Source organism: Mustela nivalis (genome assembly GCF_964662115.1).
Source record: "Mustela nivalis genome assembly, chromosome: 12".
Lineage (NCBI taxonomy): Eukaryota > Metazoa > Chordata > Mammalia > Carnivora > Mustelidae > Mustela > Mustela nivalis.
In genome coordinates this window covers 18,905,492-18,921,371 of record NC_139031.1, presented here as the reverse complement: position 1 = coordinate 18,921,371, position 15,880 = coordinate 18,905,492, and the positions used below count along the sequence as shown (strand labels likewise).

The following is a 15,880-nucleotide window of genomic DNA, read 5'->3' as shown; positions in this document are numbered from 1 at the left end:
AACAAAACAGAAGATAAACCCAAGGGGACAGATCCCTGAACTCAAGAGTCTGGAGAAAGCCACTTTTAATAACAAAGATTAATAAAAACTCCTAGTTGTACAGCACTTAGAGGTCTTAAAATTCTTTCATATTTATTACATCATTTAATTCTCAAAACAATGCTAAGACTAAATTAAATTTTCCAAACTATGCCTACAGTGCTCATAGCATAAAAACAGTAAAATAAGCCCTGGGAAAATTATCACCCCAATACTACAGTCGAGCACACTGAGGGTCACAGAAGTGAGAAGAAATGGCCAAGACACATGGCCAATAAATGGTCAAGATGTCTTCTATCCACGACTCTCACAAGTGCCTTTACCACCTTCTCTACAAAGCCACGCCCAGGTTCTGATGACCATTCCCTTTTATGAACTCCCACGGCACTTGCAGCCTGAGGCACCAATTCATTCAGTAATGGTTACGAAAAAACGTCTATGTGTGAGGCATTGTACAGAGTGCTGTTGCTCAGGACTATATTAGTCAGATTTCTGCAGAGAAACAGAACCAAGAGGATACATGGAGAGACAGGTATCAGAGGAGACTTATTATAGGAACTGGCTTGCGTGGTATGGAAGCCAAGAAGTCCGACAATCTGCCGTCTGCGAACTGGAGACCCAATTCAGCCTGAATCTGCAAGTCTAAGAACCAGAGGAGCTGACAGCGTAACAATCAGACTGAGGCCAAAGGTATGAGAACCAGTGGTGTAAGAACGGGGGTGGGGTCACTGGTCTAAGTCCTGGAGTCCAAGGACCCAAGAACCAGCAGCTACAATGTTCACCAGCAGGAGAAATGGACACCCCAGATGAAGAAGAGAGAGAATTCACCCTTCATTTGCTTTTTTTGTTCCATTCACCTCAACAGACTGGATGATACCTGCTCACCTGGGGGAGAGCAGATCTCTTTACGCGGTGTACTGAATCAAGTACGTTCATCTCTTACAGAGACGCCCTCGCAGACACACTCAGAAGTGATGTTTTACCAGTTGGTTATCTGGGTATCCTTTAGACCAGTCAAGCAGACACATAAAATTAATCATCAGAGACTGGAATGAGAATGAAAATTAATCAGATCGTTTATCCTATGAAAAAACTGCTTCAAGAAATAATGTAAGCATGCAAATAACTACAAAAATGGAAGTAAAGGATTGTGAACCCCTCAAGACCAGGCAAGATGTCTTTTGATCACTGCATGAACAGAGCCTAGCAGGTACCTAAGAGAAGAAGGTCTGGTGGATGAATGATGAGATTTCCTTACACACCTGCCCACACTGTTCAGGTTCCTGACAGATACAGAGTGGCTTAACTAAATGCACATTCCTCACTCCTCAACTTCCTTATTTTTAATAACTACTGGGATTTCAAGGAGTGTATTTTTGAGACAGAAAGGTGAGTTTAAAAAAAAAAAAGTGTATTTCTGAAATTCCCCTTTCTAGATCTCTCTCCCAATTTAATACTGTGATTTTTCCACATGTGATTCTCTCCATCTCTCTTGTTCCAAGACATAGGCCTAAGCAGGTAGCTTACTATTTCCATTTCCTCCTGATCCAACCTGCCCCCTCTATTCTATCACACAGAACAGAGCAATGCATTCTGATCAGCGAAGAGCTAGCAATTACGTGCTTCCAAGACTCCTTCCAGAATGGAAGGCAGAGGCACGTCACTGCCTCTCTCTCCCATGCCCGTGGCAGACATCACTAGGCCATCACAGCCCTTGACTCAGAGTCTGGAAGGGGTTGTAGAACCTCCTGAACACAGGGCTGTAGGCAGGCAGTACTAATCGAATGGACTTGGCTGACAGTTTGCCAGAGTACCACCCTGGCTGTCACAGAGGCTTTCAGTGAAAGAAAAAGCAGAAGAAAAAAGTTACAGAAAACCAAGAAGAATAAAGGAGAATAATTAAGGGGCAGGAGATGCAATCACAGATTAGACCCAAAAGAAGCACAGACCATTCTGAACCATGAACAACCAGGAGGGAAAGGGCATGGAGAGAGTGGACAGAAAAGCTGGAGGAGACAGGAGCTCCGCCATCACAGAGCAGGGATCCCCCAGTCCCAGGAGCAAGCCCACTCCCTGAAAGAACACATCTCAGTAGCAACAGGTGGAAAGAAAGTAGCTCACATTCTGGGGGTCAGGGACTGATGGGGATCATATGGGAAGAGCCCAGCCCAGGAAATGTTCAGAAGATGACTTGCCACCCCTCATCCAAACAAAACTAGGGGCCACCCCGGAGCATCACGGAAGCACCTGTTAGAGTCACCTTTACATAGAGCAGCCGAGATGACTTAAACAGCCCCTGCTTACATGGTGGGCCCGGCAACCATCAGATCGCAAATGGATCACAGCAGACACTGACAACAGATCCATAAAAAGGCTCAAGGAGCCCAAAGGTGTGGACAGCTCAAATCATTTTCATTTTCCTTCTTCCCATAAAAGCCCTATGAGAAACCAAAAGCTTGATGTCAAGGTGCATAAAGTGACATGGGAAAATAAAAATCACATGTACTATATACAGAACTTATCTTGGCTCAGTCTACTTGCCACTTCCAGATAAACCCCTTGCTCTCCTACCCACTGACTTAGTGCCTTTGGGCTAACCTCACAGGACGGATTCTTGGCTCTCCAAACCCATCTATTCTAAACCACTTCCTCAAGCAGGTTAAGTGTTTAAAACTGTATACAGCATGGGGTGGCTCAGTTTCTTAAGCATCTGCCTTCGGCTCAGGTCATGATCCCAGGGTCCTGGGATCGAGCCCCACATCAGGCTCCCTGCTCAGCGGGAAGCCTGCTCTGCTCCTCCCTCTCCCACTCTTCCTGCTTGTGTTCTTTCTCTTGCTGTGTCTCTCTCTGTCAGACAGATAAAGAAAATCTTTGAAAATAAAATAAAATAAAACTGTATACAGCAGAACATTTTCAGCACGAGTGAGTTTTTACCTATACACCCAATCTGACAAAAGAACTGAATATACATACAATTTGAGTAAACTAATAATCAAACATGAATGTGTCCTCACATGTCCTTTTTTTTTTTTAAGATTATTTATTTATTTGACAGAGATCACAAGTAGGCAGAGAGGCAGGCAGAGAGAGAGGAAGGGAAGCAGGCTCCCCGCTGAGCAGAGAGCCCAATGTGGGGCTCAATCCCAGGACCCTGAGATCATGACCTGAGCCGAAGGCAGAGGCTTACCACACTGAACCTCCCAGGCGCCCCTCCCATGTCCTTTTTATTCCCTTTTTCCTCTCAGTTACTACTCACATTTTTATCTTCAGCTGCTTCTTTGGTAACACATTAAAAATCAAATACATCAACCTAACTAGAAACCTGTTGTATCCTTAATTCTTCCTCATCCCGTACAGGCAACTAATCACAAAATTCTATCAATTAATATTTCATGTACCACCTTTAGGATTTATTTTTTAAAGATTTTATTTATTTATTTGAGACCATGAGTGAGAGAGCACCAGAGTAGGGGGAGGGTAGAGGGAGAAGCAGACACCTTGCTGAGCAGGGAGCCTGGTTCGGGGCTCGACCCTAGGACCCTGGGACCATGACCTGAGCCAAAGGTAGACACTTAACTGACTACGCCACCCAGGTGCCCCCATGCTTAGGATTTTTGTGATATTAATTTACCACCATTTAAGACCTACTGCTACTGACTTGGTATTTTTCTTTAAACTAGCTCACTTTTAAAGGTTCAATAATTGTAAGAGAAAACTTTATATAACTACCATAATTAGAAAACCAGATTCAGCTGTCATATATAAAGATAATAGGGAAAACACACTGAAAACAGTTTCTGGTTAGAAATTATTGCCCAGCCCAAGATTCTGAGCTGAGACATGCTCCTGTTTCTTTGTCAAAAAGGCAGATAAACGGGGCGCCTGGGTGGCTCAGTGGGTTAAAGCCTCTGCCTTCGGCTCAGGTCATGATCTCAGGGTCCTGGGATTGAGTCCCGCATCGGGCTCTGTGCTCAGCAGGTAGCCTGCTTCCTCCTCTCTCTCTCTCTCTGCCTGCCTCTCTGCCTACTTGTAAAATAACTAAAATATTAAAAAAAAAAAAAAAGGCAGATAAACTATGCTGGGTGGTTAAAGACGAAGTAGACGTTCACAGACGTTGGCAGTGAACTACGCAGGGGTTAATTACATACAATCCACAGCCAGAACTCCTGGGTAGGAATTTCAATTCCTCCACCTATTAGCTATGTGATATAAGGCAAGTTACTTTAATCTCTCGGTGCATTAGTTTCCCCATCTATAAAATGGGAATGTTAATAGTACCTTCCTTATAAGGTAGCTATGAAGTTAAATGGATTAGTATTTGCAAAACACTGAAATCTTCACTGTATGTTTGTTCAACATAGAGTATAACTACCACACATGATGACACAGCTTGGTTCTACTGAAGAGTGCATGAGCATGGCAACAACTAGCAAGTCACAATGAACAGCCTATCGTGTGATGAAAATTCCAGAGCATCGATCAATCAAGATACTAGATATGTCAAGGACACATACCAAAAGAGGCCTGAGAATGAGTATGTAGTGAAGTAAATGAGCTCTGCCTTTCCTCTGCCTGGACTAGACCAGGGATTTGTCCACTCCCCAAGTTCAACAAACTCTGGTCGATGTAGTAGACATGTCAAGGATGACAAAACTCTGCTTCAAGGACCTAGAAATCTAAAGAGGGAGAGAGATGATTTTTAAAAATCACAACATAATATGATGATAAAGCTAATGGCATGGAAATCAGAGAAAGTGATGCCAATGGAGTCAGAAAAGGCTTTGCCAACGAGGTCAACATTGAGGTGAGTCCTAGAGGCTGAGTAGCTGTTCATCCACCAGACAAGAGAAAGGGCCGTCCAGGCTCAGAATGCAGGAAGCCTAAAGGTGGAAAAGCAGACTGCATTCAAGGACTGGCACCACATGTGAGTACCTGAACTGCTTATTCTACATTGTCTAAGCCCCCAAACCCCAAATACACAAGACTTTGAATGGGGGGAGGTGTCTATGACACAGTGCTTTCTTGGTATATCATGCCCAGGCTGAACAAGTGTGAAGAATCAGCAGCTGAGGGATACCCCAGTGGTCTGAGGCTGGTAGCACAGGGAGGGGAGAGAGTCTATAAAGACAGGTGGAAAGATAATTGAGAATGATGTGGCATCACTATGACCCACTTGGAAGCAACCTCAAAACAAGAGCACACTGATGAGCAGCAAACCAAGCCAAATGGGTGTTGATGAGCAATGGATTTAGAATGATATCTGGATGAAAATCAGGGATATAAAGAGCCAAAGGCTCTCTAACTTCTGATTAATTTAGGACATAGAAGCCAACCAAAGAAAGGGGTTCTGCATGTCTGTTTTCTTGAACATGCAGAAATGACATCACAACCTCAACCACTGAGACCTGGGCATACAACTGTGTTCATCCAAGGTGTTCCTGAAATTAGTACGATTATGTATAGATTCAATAGGAAACAGATTTCTCCATAGAACAGGTAAAGAAAAAAAAATGGTTAAACTTAAAAAAAAGTATGACCTATTTGTTGTGATAGTCACAACAGATTTGATTTCAACAAAGTACAAACATACTTTCCTTTTCCAGTCAACAGCCTTTGAAGCTCTCAACCACGGAGCCTAAAAATGGAAGAAATGGGTGCAGCTATGGCAAACCAGCACCCCCTATCTGACAGATGTGTGTGAGTAAGTGTGTGCTGGGTGAAGAGAACAGGAACCCTCAAATGCTCTACACTTTCTCGTCAGATTACTTAAACACACCAATTTAGAAACAATGGGAGGAAAAGTTTACTAATGAAGCTAAAACAGAGAAGAAAAAGATAAATTCAACAAGGACACTCGGAAGTCCTATAGATACCACAAGCTTGGGGGGCATCCACTGGGAGAGAGCAGCAAGGAACCAGAGCGGAGGTAAACAGGTGTGGCCATGGGTAAGACAGAGGTAATAATCATGGGAGCAATTCTGACAAAGCTTTACTCTGATCAAGCCTTGTTAGCGGGCAAAAGCATGGGCCGGGAAGCCTGAGAAAGTGCTGGAACTGGCCTGGTGAGGGCAGATGGGGATAATTTCTATTGCTCCCTCTTTCTCTTTCCTCTGGTGTTTACTTTTAGACTCTTTGTCATAATCTTTCCCTCCCTTATTTATCCATCTTTGCACTTACCAAGAATTTCCTTTTCCTCGTGGCTCTTTTCTTGGCTTATTTCTTCTTCCTCACTTTTGTTCTTGCCCTTAAGTGGGCAAAAATGTATGTGATGCCTTAGTTTTTTGTTGTTTCCAAGTTCAAAAGAGGTCAAGTTGAGTACGTCACACATCTGACTCTCAAAATCCAGAAGCATTAGTTTCACCCCCCATGCACTACTTCTTATGGCTGGATTCCTTTTTTTTTTTCCCCCTCCAGACAATTAGTAAGAAAAAAAATTCAGAGAAAAAAAAAATTCCCTATTCCTAATTTAACAAATACATTCTGAGGTCTCTTCATCTTCGCTTATATGAATCTCTCCCGGATCTTTCCATTACTTCTCTAATTTTTAACTTTGTGAGCATGGAGAACAAAGAGTAAGAAGGCACAGTATTATTGACACATGTAAAACTGTGATGCTTTGTGTGAGTTTTAAAAAAACTAATTTTTCAAAGAAAGCAGAATGCTTTTCTCTGGTAAGTCGAAGTTAGCATTGCCATTCTGGACTCTCACATATACGGGGGGAAGGCCCATGAATTCCTGAGCCCCCTCATGAAACTGGATTTCCAAATGTCTCTTGTCTACTGGTTATCTATTTTTCTAATTATTTCCCAATGATCTAGTTAAACAATCCTTCTCATCCCTCAATTCCATATACGTCTCGATTAAATCTACTTTCTTCTACTCTTCATCCTAACCAGTTTATGGCTGCCTGGGTCTACCATTCAAGTGCTCTTCCCGAGAATTATAAAGAATAACTAAATCACTCAATGAAAAAAGATACAAACTGATAAAAGTGAAACTTTGTTGAGCAGCCTCTTTTTTCCCTAAATGCATTGCTTCTTATCACCATTCCTTATTTTCCCGAGAATGAAAAGAACATTGTAGGAAATTATTTACAATAAACTCTAAGTATGTAATTTCTTTTCAATGCATTCAAATAGTATGGGCTGCATCCAAGTTTGATTCTGCTGTTGTTTAAAAAGAAGAGTAAAATCAATATATATACCTCGGAGCCCTGTACTTGGTTGGCAAGTTTATTCTGAATCTGGACAGAATCTAAAAGTGTTCTATACAATCCCAACAGAGACGATTAACCAATAGACTCTCCTTCTACCAGAACTAGTTCCTGTCTTTAAATGAAATTCCTCCTGCTGAAACTGAATCCTTAAAAAAAAATTAATCCCATACTCAGATGTAGCTAGAAAAGAGCCAGTCATAATCCTCCATGTCGTACTTCTACACATACTACCAAAAGGTAATCCCCTCAAACTTCTCCTCTTTTAACTAAATATCTGTGTTATGCAGCTACATATTTTTTTATCCAGCTCTTCAACTGCAATGTGGATCTTTTCTGTATGTTATTCAAATTCTACACCCCTCTCAGGTTATTTAAATTCTGTGAACCTTGATTTCTTCATCTAAGAAATAAAGCTAGTGACACCTGACTTTTTCCTCTCTTTTAAGAATCAAATTAAATCATATGTGTAAAGGCATTTTTAAGAAGTTAAAAACAACATACTCATTCTAAGTAGGTATGTGAGCAAGCAAATGAGAAAAAAGGACCAGAATGAAGAAAAGACATTAAGGATAACACAGTTAAAATTTAAGTCAAGCTTTGTCTATATTTCCTGCACTCACTAAAGCTTATTCACTCTGTGACAACTTCCAGTTTTGAATCTAATAAGGACTAGCATAGCACATGATAACAAGTTAAGATCTTACCTACTGCTGCATTCAGAAAGATCTACTGCAAAAATCTTGAGCTGGCTGCTGGGTGGGCGATGGTGTAGTTAGGGAGACAAAGACACTGAAGTTCAAATCTACCATTTACTAGCTTTAGGATCTTGGAAAAATTATACAGGCTATCTAAGTCTTAGATTCTCCATCACCAAAATGAGGACAATAATCAGAGTTCTGGCACAGTGTGGCATACATTTGGGAAAGAATACAGTCAGGACCAGTAAATGATACACAAATAGAAGAGCTACCTACGTATTTTATACATTAAGTTGTAATAAAGCATCTAAATACAAATTCTTTGCCAGTTGTCTGAAATAAGAATGAGTCCTTTTCTTTGAGTATGGCTCTGCTGAGTTCTCTACCCTCTTTATAATAGACTATCGTTAATTTGAGCTGGTTTTCCTAAAGATGAGTGAGGACCAAAAGACCCTCACAGAGCAACCAGCATGCAGGATCCCTCTTGATTTCCATCCCCCAATCCTTCCCACAGTTCTCTCACCCAAACCCACACCTAATTCAATAGCCAGTTTTCAGTAAATCACATTTATGAGTCTTTCCAAAGCATTCACCTTATTTTTCATATAATAGCAAGAGATGACATGACATTTAACTAATTTATGCAATAACAACACCTAACATAAACAGGCTTGCAAACAAACATGACCAACTTTTGGTAAGCATCCAACTTCACTGATCAGGTAATGCACAGGAATGTCAGAAAGTCTACTAGCGATGAGCACCAATGAACCATGGAGATGACTGACTCTATTTCATGAGGGACTGGAATGGAAGTTGTTTAACCTACCAGGTGGATTCTGGGGAGGTCAAGGGGTTCCACTACAGCTGAATCATCACCACCACTTTTGCTTTCACGCTAATCCCATATACCTGGGTTCGCTCCAGGAAGATCCCACATAAATTGTTTACCCTTCTTTGACCACATGATCGCTAAGACAATTGATCTGACTCCCTCCAGAAAGCTACAAAACAAACTTTCAAGTTGACCAAATCCAGTCACAAGATTTCAAGATTAGTCTGAAGTGATTCTAGCTTGCAGGAGGCAGAGACAGGGAAAGATCCAGGAATATTAAACACAAAGCATACCACTAAAAAACAAAACAAAACAACAAAAATCCCCCCAAAACACTCTTTGGCTAACCTTATAATGAAAGCATTTTCTGCACAGTAAGATGTGTGTGGCCTCCATGTACACCACTGGATGAGCAGAGATGTCTTGCTCCAGCTTCAACAAATTGTGTTCTAAATGCAACCCAAACTGTTAACTCCAAAGAACTGGCCGTTTAAACCGGGTGTTTCTCAAAGACTTATAGCTACAATCTGATATGTCACACAAGTATGAGGAGCAGGACAAGTAATCCTACTCTACTAATAAAGTATCAAAGATTGTGACCGACTGACTTCTTACACAAACCACAGATGACCAACGATTATCCCCGTGATAAACTGCTCTCATTCCTTGGGTTTCTGGGTTGTTTTCCAAGTGAGAGTGCTACAGGTGGCACCCTAGAAATGCATACCATCATCACCCCTTTATCTATCCCTTTATTTATAATGTGGGTAATTATGCAGCACCACAGCACATATGAACAAAGAGAACTATTGTTCTACCACTGAGGTCAGTAAACTGGAGCCCAAGGGCCAAATCTTGCCTACCACTTGTCTTGGAAATAAAGTTTTATCGAAACATAGCCCCATCCATTCACTTACATATTTGTTCATGGATGCTTTAGTGCTGCAATGACAGAGTTACATAGTTGCAAGAGAAACTGTTTGGCCTGCAAAGCTTAAAATATTTACTATCTGGCCCTTTACAGATAGTTTGCTGACCCTGGCTCTAACAGAAATATGGTACCTTAACCAAAAGGCCTAGAAAACCTAGTCTTCTGACACTTTGGGAGAGAAAATGAATAGCTATATAAAGAAGATGCTTACCTAACATGCAAGTCCTCTCCAAAAGCAAGCAGATGACTTAGATACAGAACTAGTTTTCTGAATGACCAAACACAGACACTAAAGATCAAGTTCTCTCAACTTACTATTCTTAAATACAAGACTATGAGTCCCAGAGAGGATAGTTCCTGAACTTGTGTTTTATTTATCGTTTATTTGTTTATTGTTTGTTCGTTGCCATAGAAAAGAGAAGCAAAAGTGATGATGGAGTTCCAGGATGGTGATGGCATGTTCTTGTGTGTTTTAGAAGAAAGATATTCTGTGCTCAATACGTCTACCCAACAAACGGCTCCTCCAACCCAAGTTCAAATTCACTTAGAATTACAGGCTTGCTATCTTCCAAAATAAGAACATAATCGTTGTTCACTTAATTATTTCATTTTATGCATCAATATTTTCTTAATGTTCTCAGGTTTTAAATTTTAAAAAGCTATTTACAGATGGCTTCTTTTAAATATCTGGCACTGTAGTTTTCCATGAAAATGGCTTTTTAAACTATACATCCCAATACAGCTCACTTCTTTGTTGCATGAGAGTATGAAAAATAATTCTAGACTTCATTTCTTTTTTGTAACAACACTTACTGGCTGAGTGAGAACCACAGTAACAGGTACTGCTTGGGTTACAATGGGAACCACATGTCATATACTCATATGGGCCCCCGGGAGAGAGGCTGTTCCCTACCTACCACTGACAGTTTCCTCTTGACAAGTCACCACCACAGAGAAGCAAAACTCATTGAATGCCATTAAATGTGGAAAAGGGGAAGGAAAAAGTCACATGAACAATATTTTAGTGTTAATATGATGATATCTGAGTAAATTATGACTCCAATTTTGAAAAGATTTGAGGGTCTATATATACATACAAGCAAAAAAGCTAAACTCTACTCATAATGATACTCTAATTTTATAAAACTCTTCTCTACCAAAGAATTCAAACCAATTATATATTCCTGAAATATACTTACACCACTACTTTCCTCCAGGCTCTGAAATTTCATTTAAGAAATGTAATAAAAGCAAGTAAATTCCAAGTACAAGGACAAGTTTCAGTACTCACCCCTTGAAACTGTTCTTTTGCAAAGTAATAAGATTAATCATCTACAAGCCTCTGTATATTAGGCCCATCCTAAAAATAAACAGTAAATAAGCCTAATACTTTCTTGAAGGATGTGTCAAAAATCTCAATTTACAAATAAATAAATTGAAATTAAGAAGAGCTTGAGATCTTTAAATAAAAAAACAGAAAAACATAACACACACTGACAATAAACACAAAAAAAGTTTACATTAGTCATCTTCCAAAGACTATATTCAAAGGCAATTGTTTGAAATTCTGAGTGTATTTTTTCATTAGGAAATGGCCCAAAGGCAGCAGTAAAGCCTAAAGGGGACTTCTTACCACAAGTCTCAGAGGCTGATGGCACTGGGTTAGTGAGATGTCTAATTTCCCTACAGAACATAGGGAATTTGCAGAGAATTGTAAAGTTTTAAAGGATTTGAGAAGTCCATTCTTTCAAGCATCATCTCTGTTGATAGGAAGAAACAAAGGTTCAGCAACAGTAAATGACCATCAGTGGACCCAGAGCCATAAAGAGTCAACACAAGAGCCAAGAAGCACTGCCTCCATTCCCGCCATCTTTTTCTGGGTACACACAACTGAGGTTGACTGGATAAGCGTTCTTAAGCTCACAAAGAGAATGCAGAAAGGATAGGGAAAAACCTGTTATCAACTTGGCAGGCAAGAGTCAGGCCGGAGGGAAAAGAAGAAACAGCTTAAGGTGAGTGCGGGGAGACGGGAATGAATGTGCTTGTAGAGCACAACGCCAGTTATCCTAAGAAGGAAGAAAGGAGTTGACTGACCAAATCACTCCTGACTCAGAATCTATTTGCAGGCCTTGAATGTGACCTTTCCCAACAAAACTACTAATATTAGCACTAAGCACCTCAGCTAAGTAATCAACAGTCTCTGGTTCATGTCCCCCAAAGCCTAAACACCAAAGAAAATACTACAAACTTCAGAAAACTGCCCAACACATCCCTGAAGTGCCACTCCCTGATTTGAGTCCATGCCTGGTCTGTACCCCACACCCTGCTTACACACTAAAAGAAGTCTCGGTACCGTAACCCGGCTTCTCTTCGGAGGAGACGGAGATGGCAAACATACCAGCAGGTACTTTGATACATTTCAACTTTGATCAAATGTCCATGTGAAAGGCATAAGCCTTATTTTTTCCCTTGAGCATAACATTATTTTGAGTATTTAAGTCCGGCTTCTAAGTTGCTTGACCAATTTCTAGGAAGTTTTATTCACTTAAACAGGTTTCTAGCTACAACTGAGACTGTCAGCATTACTGTAGGTCTACTTACAAACTGCTACTCTGTATTTTACATACAGGGCAACCCTACCAGCAAAGTAACTACTTACTTTTTTAAATCCCTTGGCCAATAACAAGGAAACATCATTTCAAACAGTCATGCTTTATCAAACCCTCACCATCCATAATGTGCTGAATGTTGTTGGATAAACAAATTAAGTATATCTTATACAGAATCTATATGTGAACCTTCATGTGAAAACTTACGTATTCCCACACAAGGTCAAGAAGGAAAACCAAACTCAAAGAGCCATTTAGAATATGGATTCAAATTGGAATAATGTCTTGCTAAAATGAGATCAAAACATGTACCTTTCAAACACATGTCACAATAGACAATGTCACAACAATGTCATAACAGACATTCAAAGATCAAATGCATCAATAGAATCTTCAATAAATTTGTTTCCTTATCAAAAAATTTGTATTAATAATCTTTTTCAAAACCTTGATATTCTAGTTAGTTTTAAATGCCTGTGTGTTTCACCATAGTTGGAATGTGATTATCCATTTATAGACAGATTTGTATGTGACTGGACACTCCAAACCTGGTTTTTCCATATGGATAGATAGATAAGATTAGACACAGATAGAAATAAATATGTAACATATTCAGAGAGAAAAAAAATTTAAATTATTCCATTTACGCAGTGGCCAGATTTCTGGCAAGTGCAACCAGTTAGAACATAGTATTGACTGTGAATAAGATTTATTTTTTTAATTCTTAGCAACGGGGTGTCAGGGTCTGTAAACCTCACTATACATGAGTTTTATGTGCCTTCAGATCTTCATGCATAAAATTGCATGTAAAATCAGATAAAAATCAGAACCCAAGTTCTACAATCAAATAAACACACTTTTTGGAATATAACTTATCAGTGGGAGATAGACCCCACTCAATAACCAGAAATATTTTTGGCCTTTAGACTTTGAAAGATTTGTTTAAACACTTTTGCCACCCAAAGATAAAAAAGAAACAGACATATGGGAAGTGTAATTTGACTTAGGGAATGAGCAGGAATAATGAAGCCCAAAAATACACAGTTGAAGTGTTTAAGTATTCATTAGTTCTATGCAATAAATAAATGGGTACTAGACTTCTGAAGAACACCTCAATCCTTTGCAGACAACTCATCAAAACCGTAAGAATAGCATTTGGCTTACAAACCTTAGACTAAATATAACCAGAAGACTGGAACCTTGACCACAGTTGGAGAAATAAGGAATGAGAACAAAAGAACTGTTGGCACTTCTTAACAAAAGAAGTGTTAAGCTGACTGACCAGGGTGAGATTATGTGATGATAATGAGACTAGGAAAAAGAGACTTGGTTTTAGTGAAATATGGAATACATCATATGGAAATTCTGGAGGCTAAGTATGATCAGACAAGCAGCCTACTGAGTGGGAAGGATTTGGTCTAATATTACCCAACGATGGTCTCACAATAACATGACATAAAGACATGAATCACAGGATGAAGTAAAAAGCAGGGTGTTTAAAAATAGCTCAATTGTTTTTAATTTATAAATCTGTCACTGTCTCACAGTCATTTAAGGGCAATTCATTATTCCTGGTTTTAAATATAGGGAAGGACTAACCTCTCCTCATTTGACCTGCTAATACTCCAAATTCAGACAACCAACAACTGAGAGGTCATGGTGTAAAAGGGACAGACCGGCTGTGATCAGAGCGAGGGACTGAAATCCTTTTTTATAAAATTCTTCTTCTTTTTTTCTAACCTCTTTAAAAAGAAAGAAAAAAAAAAAAAAAGGAAAAAAGGCCAAGCAAGTGTGGAATATACAAAATTCACAGGACACCAGAGTTCAAACTACGGAGTACGTATTTTTAAATGAGGATCTCTAAAGGACTCCCAGCTTGGTTTAAATAGAAGCAAGCAATATTCCAATACAAACACGTTCTTTGAGATGTGCTATCTCTGGGATATGCAATGCAAAGCATATGAAATACCAAATGTCCAGCTCGCTTGCTCGCTCTCTCTCTCTCTCTTACATACACACACACACACACAGCATGAATTCATGCCCAGCCACCTGAGTGCCACATGCCTTGAGAGAGATCTAAAGCTGCGACAAATTAAACTAGATCCTATTTCTTTAAGGCCCAGAACTGAAAAGAACTGAACACTAGTGGTGAACCTGTATCCCTTTGATCTTCATTGTAACAAAAAAGCAAGATGACATGCTCAAATGAAAAATGATTTATAATGGATGAAAGAAGGGCTATTCTTTCTTTGAATTTATCTGTTCGGAAGGGAAGAGGGTGGGGGAGTTTGGGGGAGAAAAATAAATTCTGGAAACACAAAACAACCCTTACAAGATAATAATATCAATAATGCAGTGGAGCAGGGAGCCAGGAGAAAGAAAGGATGTGAGGAAAATCACTTCAGTCTCCATTAGAAAGGGGAGAGATTCTAATCTAACAAATGGGTGGAAGACAATTTCTCATTTAAGTAAGATAAATTTTAAAAGAACCTGATTATGCTGCAATGTTGCAAGTAGAAAACACGGTACCTCACGGATTAACCCTGTACTACAGTGACTCTGGAATTCATTTCAAAATGACTGGATTTTATTACTGCTTTCCAGCAACAATTTACTACTTTATAAGATATAAATATTGGGAGTAATAAATCTGTCTGGTTGCTACCCCTAAATATTAAAATTGAACTTAATCAAATGCATTGTTCATAGGGGACAGAGTTCCCCGAGCTAGCCCCTCAGTATGGTAATGTGAAGTTTTAACTGAGTTTATATTATTTATACAGATTTTTTTAAAAATCTGTGGCTGGTATTTTTCACCTATGGAACGACCTATCAGCACCCAGCCATACTAATGCCACACTAATGAACTGTTTTATTGTCAATACTTTTTTTGTTTTAAGCCAGAGTATAACTCAAACAAGATCAATGGTTTAGTCAGCCGAATCACGACTTATTTTTGTAAGAATTGGTGTATACAGGAGCGGAGCAGAAGTTCTAGAGGAGAACCTTTGGAGTTAGCTGTAGCTGTAGCTCTTACAACCTGAAGAAGTCATTTAGTTATTTAATATGTATGTAGACTCAGACCTGTGCAATGTTCTGCAAAGATCCATGACACTCCTGAGTCATGATACAAGGTGCTGAAGTAACAGAGGATCGCTGCCCCCGTCCACTAAGAGCTCATATCCACTGGGGCAGTGGAGCAGAAACACAGGAGCAGAATAACAAATTTCACAGTGGATGGAGAAATGTCAACAAAAACGGTTCCAAAAGAAGAGGCTCAAGAAAGAGTTAAGGTGGAAAAAGATGGATATTCACGAGCAAAGGCATTCAAGCACGGAGGGGTGGTAGCCTGGAAATGCATGGCAGGCTCAGCGACCTGGTTCATGGCAGTGGCATTGAAGCTGCCCTTGGAAATATGGCCAATAATTAGCTAAAAATAACAAAAATAAATTTAAAAAAAAGTAAAAAAAGGAAATATGGCCAAAGATGAGGTAGTGAAGCCGAGCATGGGCAGACTATGAAGATGCGCCTTGGTACCCTGCTGAAGCT

At 39.8% G+C, this 15,880-nt stretch overlaps 1 protein-coding gene across 4 annotated transcripts in view; it reads right to left on the bottom strand.

Moving 5' to 3' along the window:
• Positions 1-15,880, bottom strand: part of CHCHD3 (coiled-coil-helix-coiled-coil-helix domain containing 3) — a 276,050-nt gene that overhangs the window by 111,956 nt on the left and 148,214 nt on the right. The gene's annotated exons all lie outside the window — the stretch shown is intronic.